At 38.1% G+C, this 8175-nt stretch overlaps 1 non-coding gene across 1 annotated transcript; it reads left to right on the forward strand.

Moving 5' to 3' along the window:
* Positions 1-5744: 5744 nt before the first annotated feature.
* LOC115290904 lies at positions 5745-5851 on the forward strand. The gene has a single exon (XR_003908285.1). It is a non-coding gene; the product is annotated as a U6 spliceosomal RNA (small nuclear RNA).
* Positions 5852-8175: the final 2324 nt, after the last annotated feature.

Consider the following 8175-nt stretch of genomic DNA (forward strand, 5'->3'; position numbering starts at 1 on the left):
TCATGTCACAATTTTTCAATTTCTCCTACTGTCACTTCTACCCAGTCAAACCTGTGCCACTTTGATTAGAAATACCTTAACAATGCAACAGAAGTTACCGTCATTCCCATGACTCTCCCTATTAGACAGAGAATTTCAGAAAGCAAACAGATGCTTGCTACCTACAGTTATCTTTTTTAAAGATGTAGTTGCTATTTGGGAAAGTCTGAATTTTAAAATCTCAGAGAAGTCTTCTCTGAACCTATAAAATCACCATACATCGCAATACTCCAAGAGGCAAAAGCATTCCTTATTTCTCAAATATATTCGACTGTCAAGTCCTTTTCAGGTAGCGTCCGTGAGGAGTAGCTTCTCATAGAAAACACTTCGAGAGCCCTGTACCTTCACTTTCCCTGAATGGCATATTAGGGGATGTGCTAGTATTGCAAGGTCTCATTGAGGGCCGTGAGGTGGAGGCAGGAGGACGGAGTGAAATGCAAATGCAATAAACTCTGCACCACTTTCGGGGTACTTCTCGGCCCCTAGAAGGTGGTATTTGTTATCATTAGAGAAAGTCACCTCCTGGGCACCTGGGTGGCTCAGTTGGTTAAGCATCTGATTCTTGATTTCAGCGCAGGTCATGATCTCACAGTTTGAGAGTTCAAGCCCTGCATCAGGCTCTGTGCTGACACAGCCTGCTTGGGATCCTCTCTCTTCTCTCTCTCTCTCTCTCAAAAATAAACAAACATTTTTAAAAAGTCACCTTCTCTCTGATGCCTTATGCACCTGCCCCAGGCAGAGTGGTTATGCCTTCCACCCTCGACCCCCCTCCCCCCGGCCTCCCCAGCCCTCAGTGTATGTCTCTATCAGAGCAGTTATTAAGTGCTTTATGATAATCACTTTACGTAAGTGTCTCTCTGCTTGCTTCTTAGGAGAGGGCCATTGTTTAATTCACTCTTCCATCTCCACTTCCCATGGCCATATTGGGCACATGGTTAGCATTAATGGAAGTTTGTTAAGGGAATGGAATCAGCCAGTGACTAAAATTTTATTCATCTTTGCATACTAAAATAAAGACTGTTCCTAAATACACAACATACTCAAGACCTGCCCTCTATCACTCCAGGAAACCAAGGACCGTTCAATCATATAACAAAACGGTATTAATGATTGTATCAACTGTGTATTGAGGCTATTTTGTGTTGGGCATCGTGCTAGATGCTTTTACATACATTATCTTCCTAATCCTCCTAACAACTCTCTGAGGTATATATTGTTATCTCCACTGGATAAATGAGAAAACTGAGCTGGAGAGGCAAAAGAGTGTGCCTGGAGTTGAGCAGGGAGTTTGAATCCAGGCTGGCCTGAATCCAAATTCATAAGTTGGCTGCTCTACTCCATGGACAAGGAAACTAGATATGTGGGAGAATACAGTATTTTGTGATTCTTTCCTCTGTCCTTAGATGGGTCTTCACTTGCAGAAAGGAATGAAAGGAGAATGGAAGAAGGGAGGGAGGGTGGGAGGGAGAAAGGAAGGAAGGAAGGAAGGAAGGAAGGAAGGAAGGAAGGAAGGAAGGAAGGAAGCAAGGAAGGAAGGAAGGAAGGAAGGAAGGAAGGAAGCGAAGAATGAGAAGGAAGGATGGAAGGAGGCAAAGAAGACACCATTCACGTGACCTTACTTAACCATCCTGTAGGAGAATGTGGAGTATAGTGGAAAGTCTCCAGTTTTAATATCAGTTGCTTTGTTTTTGTAAGACAAATTAGTTTCTCTATGTCTCAGTTTTCTTCTTATACACAAATGTTATAACATTTAATTGTTTTGTCAGCCAAATGTAAAAAATCAAGTATAATACTTGGTAGACTCTCAAAACATGACATGATTGTGACATATTGTCCTCCTTGCTTTCAGAGCCACACCTTCTAAAGGGGACGCTGAGCCTGATGCCTTCAACTCTCTTGCCCCCACTCACTCTCTGATCCCTTTTGACCTCCTCTGACACTCTCTACCTTGGTTTGCTTTATCAGATTCCATCACCGAACTTCTTATTGTCAAGACCAGTACTCTTTTCTCAATTCTTATTTTCATGTCTTCTGTAAAATTTACAACTGATTTAACATAAGGTTTACTAAGGATTTTCCCACATAAGTAATCCTATCCACTAGAATTTAAAAATTATTAGAAAAATATGCAGAAGAAATTAAAATCCCCCATGTGTTCACTATTCAAAAATAAAGCTATTAACATTTGGCTTACTTCCTTCAATTATCATAATTGTGTGTATAATATATGTTTTTAAATTTGGGATAACACTATATAGAAACTTCGAATCTGTGTATATTTACTTAACACCCCTGCATAACAATTAACCAATATGTTTCATTATTTTTAAGCCAAAATTTTCATAGCTTGTACCATAACTTGACTCTTCTCATTCTGTGTAGAATATCAGTGTTATGATAAACATTCTTACACATGAACATTTCACTATTTCACCCTAGAATATAGTGCTAAAAATAAAAAATATATTAAGTGGAGGTGGTGCGTATGTGGGAAGTCTCTGTACCAATTACTCACTTTTACTGTGAACCTAAAACTGCTCTAATTAAGTAAAACCTCTAGAAACATATATATGAACATGTTTAAATTGTTGATATGTCATTAAGTTGCTTTCCAGAAAACCTAAACCTCTGTTGTCCAATGTTATAACAATTAGCCACATTTGACTACTTGAATTTAAATTTATCAGAAAGGAATTTACAAATTCAGCTTCTCAATGGCATTAGCCAGGTTTCAATGGCTCAATAGCAACAGATATGGAATATCTCCATCATTCCAGAAAGTTCTATTGGATAGTGATGAGGCAAGAATGATCCAGAAGGAAGAGGAAATCATGGTATCATTTGCATTTCTGCTTGGTCCTGAAAAAAAGGTGTAGATAAAACACTGGCAACTTCCTCAAGCTAAGCAGATTGGAGAGCTATGCAATCAACAGGGAAGATACAAAAAGTCCAGATCTCATGTTTAATTCAATTGTTTTACTTTTACTGATTGTGAAACCATTTATCTCACTTTTATAAAGAGAGTAACTTCCCAGGATAGAAGAAAGCCTCTCTTCTCCTAAGAGTACTTATGTTGGTAAAAGTTTATTTTTCAAAGAGTCAGTATATTTTCACGTTGCAAGGACCCAGAACTAGTGTCCATCAAGCACTACAGTGGAAGAAAAACACTGAGGGCTTTTGTACAAGAGCAACCAGGCATGGCTTAAGATCCAGAAGAGATTGAGACAAGGGAGAAAGGGCCAAGTGAGAGGACACTGCACTAGTTTTGAAGTTTGAAATGCTTAAGTGAGGCCCCATCTTAGGGTGAGGCCTCAGAGAGCACATATTTCAGAGAAATACCAGGAAGTAGACCACCCTCGAAGTGCTATTTCAGTGTACAGATGCTACGCTGGACCAGAGAGCTGACCCCAGTTCTCTTGAATGAGGACAACTTGCAAAGACCAGCCATATTGCAAAATCTCACCTGCAGGTCATCCCTATGAGTGAGAAATTCCCATGCTGTGGGGGAGAATCATGAACCTGGCTATACCTTGAGGTTTGCATCATTCACCTAGCCCTTGAGGACACCTGTCTGCCCTTTCCTAGGACACTCATAACCTCTAGGGAAGACCAAGGACACCTGGATGAGTACACATGGGGGAAAACAAGCCCCCATGTGTACTCCTGGAGACCAAAGAGGACACCCTATAGCTTCAGAGAGTAGTAATATTCTATTACATGGGGAGCTGGCCACAGTCTTCATGACATTGTCAACGAGTAATTGGCTATAAGGAAGAAAAACTCATCAGAAGATAGTCATTTAGTGAGCCCTTGTTGAGTCCTTACCCAGGCTGGTGACTCTACTCACATGTAGTTCACCTTTCCCATCTCAGTCAGAACAGGAAGGCGAATAATCAGAACTCATGGGGGCAGTGTATTAAGGGAGCAAAACCAGAATGAGCAGCTCAGTGTGAGGTGTGGGCAATGTTAATAAGATAATTTACATTCCCAACTAAAAGTAAATATCGAAAAGAGGTCAAAACACTAAAAGTCCCAACAACTTACAGCAGCATAGAGGCCCATCTCAATGTTACCAGGTTTGGAAACTGAATAAATTTTGCTGAAACCTACAAAATCATGAAGTTGATTCTTGAAGTCTGATTTAAAAAACCATGATTAACAGAAATATAATTATTCCATTGGAGTTGTTAGGCTGCTAAGATGTAACCACTGGAGGCCATTTTGCCCACCGCTTAGGGAAAATGTATCTGAGAGATGTAAAGAGAACAACCTAAGAATAAGATTTGAACCTCTGGATCCAGTTGTTCCTGAAGTCGGAGGCATTCCAGATTCCCCAGTTAGGGGACCAATAAATCCCCTGGGGGGCACCTGGGTGGCTCAGTCAGTGAAGCGTCCAACTCTCGGTTTCAGTTCAGGTCATGATCTCATGGTTTGTGGGTTTGAGCCCCACACTGGGTCCTGCAGCTGGCAGCAAAGTCTACTTAGGATTCTCTCTCTCCCTCTCTGTCTCTCTCTGTCTCTCTCTCTCTGTCCCTCCCCCTGCTGTCTCTGTCTCTTTCCAAATAAATAAATAAATGAATAAAAGTAAAAAAATAAATTCCCTTTGGGGAATTTAAATCATAACTTTAACTTAAATTCTACTAAGTGAAGTTAAATTTATAATAAAGTATAAAAAATACTTTAAAGGCCTATAAATAAAATTATTTTATTTCTATATTTTGCCTAGAGTGTCTATAAGATTCTAACCGATGAAATAAAGAAGTTGTTTAAAGAAAGTTGAAAATATTTGCATGTTTTGTTTCTTCTTGAATTAGAGGTCGGCGCAGCACAGTAGATGAAAGGACGTCTGGGTTTACATCTTGGTTGCACCAACTGCTAGCTGGGTGACCTTGCGCACCGTATGATAACCTCTCTGTGCTTCAGGTACCTCATGAATAAAATAAACGATACTGTTGGTACCTGCCTCACAGGGTTGTTGTAATAATTTAGTGAATTAATGCGTGTAACACACTAGCACTTGGCACACTGTAGCAGTCTATAAATCTTACTTATGGGGATACCGGGTGGCTCAGTTGGTTGAGCGTCTGTCTTCAGCTCAGCTCAGGGCATGATCTCATGGTTTGTGAGTTCGAGCCTTGAGTCGGGGTCTATGATGACAGCTCAGAACCTTGAGCCTGCTTTGGATTCTCTGTTTCCTCTCTCTCTCCCCCAGCCCCACTCACTCTCTCTCTCTTTCTCTCAAAATTAATAAACATTAATAAATAAATAAATAAATCTTATTATTATTAAGGGCTAACAGAGTGGAATGCAATCAGATTGTGGGATTTTTGTTCTGTATGTATAAGCATTTCAGGGATGACAGGAGAATAAGCCTGGGAGGGGTAATCACTATACCAGCCTCTTGATCATATATATATGATAACTGTTAAATAACTGTTAAATGATATTAATGTTGGCCTCCAGAAATGCTGGGTTGGCCATGGATATAAATAACAGAATAAATCATAAACAAAATATAAGTAATTTGTACGAGTAACATTTGGTTTCATATTGTCTTATGTCATTTGCAAACGTGACAGTGTGCATATCCCTTATGACAAGTCTAATATAAATGTAAATATAATAATGTAGGTCCTAGTCATGTCCTTTCAACCATGTCCTACCATGTCCTATTTAGCTCTTTTTTTAAAAGAGCTAAAACTTTAGTGCTCATTTCAGCAGCACATGTACTAAAATTGGAAGGATACAGAGAAGACTAGCATGGCCCGTGTGCAAGGATGACATGCAAATTTGTGAGGCATTCCATATGTTTTGTAAAGAGCCCAATGTCCATCAATGGATGAATGTATAGAAGAGAGGTGGTATGTGTGTGTGTGTGTGTGTGTGTGTGTGTGTGTATACTCCATTATATATATACATATATATATGTATGTATAATGTATATATGTATATATATAATGGAGTATTATTTGGCAATCAGAAAGAATGAAATCTTGCCATTTGCAACTACATGGATGGAACCAGAGGGTATTATGCTAAGTGAAATTAGTTAGAGAAATACAAATATCATATGACTTCACTCATATGAGGACTTTAAGATACAAAACAGATGAACATAAGGGAAGGGAGGCAAAAATAATATAAAAACAGGAAGGGGGACAAAACATAAGAGATTCTTAAATATGCAGAACAAACAGATGGATACTGGAGGGGTTATGGGAGGGGGGATGGGCTAAATGGGTAAGGGGCATTAAGGAAATCATTGTTGCACTATATGCTAACTAAGTTGGATGTAAACTGCAAAAATGAGTTAAAAATAAGTAAATGAGCTAAAACTGTAAGCTTAAAATTCACTGGGTCTCTTAACTTCTCCACTATGTAAATTATTTTTCAAAATATCAACTAAAAAGTAACTGAAATATTATTCATCCTAATCCCCTAATCTTGATATTGAGATAGAAACTGTAACTTTGTCTTTGCAGTCATTTTTTTCTCATCCATATTTGCTTAAGGTTTTGATGAATATGAAAGAAAATACGTATCAGAACCATCACCTCAAACATTGCAGATTGCTTTTATATAATTGGTTAACCATGCCTAAAATAAAAGCAAACTCCTGATCTTAATAATGTTGGAAGGGAGTAGATGCTCTATAATCAAGGTTTTGAGAACTAGTTTTCTTTATCTAATTCAACCTGGATAATTTAAAAAAGTTTTAAGGTTTATTTATCATTGAGAGACAGAGAGAGACAGAGCATGATCATGGGAGGGGCAGAGAGAGGAGGAGACACAGAATCTGAAACAGGCTCCAGGTTCTGAGCTGTCAGCACAGAACTCAACGCAGGACTCAGACTCACAAACCATGAGATCACAACCTGAGCCAAAGACGGATGTTCAAACGACTTAGCCACCCAGAGGCCCCATCAATCTGGATAATTTTTAAATTGCAAAATAAAAATAATTCTGTTAATATTGATAATTGGTAACCCATTTGGATGTCATGTTAGGCCAATTGAAATAGAAAAGTATTTGACAAAGGAAAGGAAAACTATAGGCCAATATCTGCAATAAAGAAAAATGCAAAATCCTCCTAGAAAATATTAGCAAATCAAGTCCAACAACATATGAAAAAAATTATACACCATGAATGAGTGGGATTTATTCCAGCCATGCAAAGCTGGTTCACCATTCAACAATTAATTAATGTAATCCATCAATCAACAGACTAACAAAGAAAAATCATATGATCACATCAATGGGTTTAGAAAAAGCATTTGACACAATCCAACACCCATTTGTGATTTTAAAAACTCTTAGCAAGCCATAGGTAGAATAAAACTTCGGCAACTTGACAAAGAACATTTACAGAAAGCTTACAGGCAATATCATAGTGAATGTAAGAAACTAGAAACTTTCCTGCTAAGACCAAGAGCAAGCAAGGAGGTCCCCTCTTACCACTGCTTTTCAATATTATACTGGAAGTTTTGAAAATACTAAAAAAAAAAGGAAGTTTTTCCTTGGAAACATAAGAAAAGGAAACATATAATATACAGATTGAGAAGGAAGAAATAAAACTGTCTTTGTTCACAGATGACATGTTTATTTATGGAGAAAGTCCCAAAGAATCAACAAAAGTTCCTGAAACTGAGTGATTATAGCAAGGTTGTAAAATTTCAAGGCTGTATATTTGTTGATATACAAAGTCAATTGCTTATGCCAGCAAGCAATAAAAAAAATTTAATTTGGGAATGAAAAACAATACTATTTATATTAGCACCAAAAAAATGACATCCTTAGGTATAAATCTAACAAAATATGTGCCAGATCTGTATGAAGAAAGCTATAAGTCATATAGCTGAAAGCAAAGGTGATTTAAATAAGTGGAAAGATGTTCCATGTTCATAGACAGGAAGACTCCACGTTTTGAAGATGTCAGTTGTTTTCAACTTGACCTGCAGGTTAAATGCAATACAAATCAAAAGTCTAGCAAGTTACTTAGTGAATATTGATAAAGTGATTCTAACGTTTACTTGGAGAAGTGAAAGACCCAGAAGACCCAACACAGTAGTGAAGTAGAAGGCACAAAATCAGAGAACTGACACTACCCTGCTATGAAGCAATAGCAATCAAGAAAGA

The sequence above is a fragment of the Suricata suricatta genome, chromosome 4, assembly GCF_006229205.1.
Source record: "Suricata suricatta isolate VVHF042 chromosome 4, meerkat_22Aug2017_6uvM2_HiC, whole genome shotgun sequence".
NCBI lineage: Eukaryota > Metazoa > Chordata > Mammalia > Carnivora > Herpestidae > Suricata > Suricata suricatta.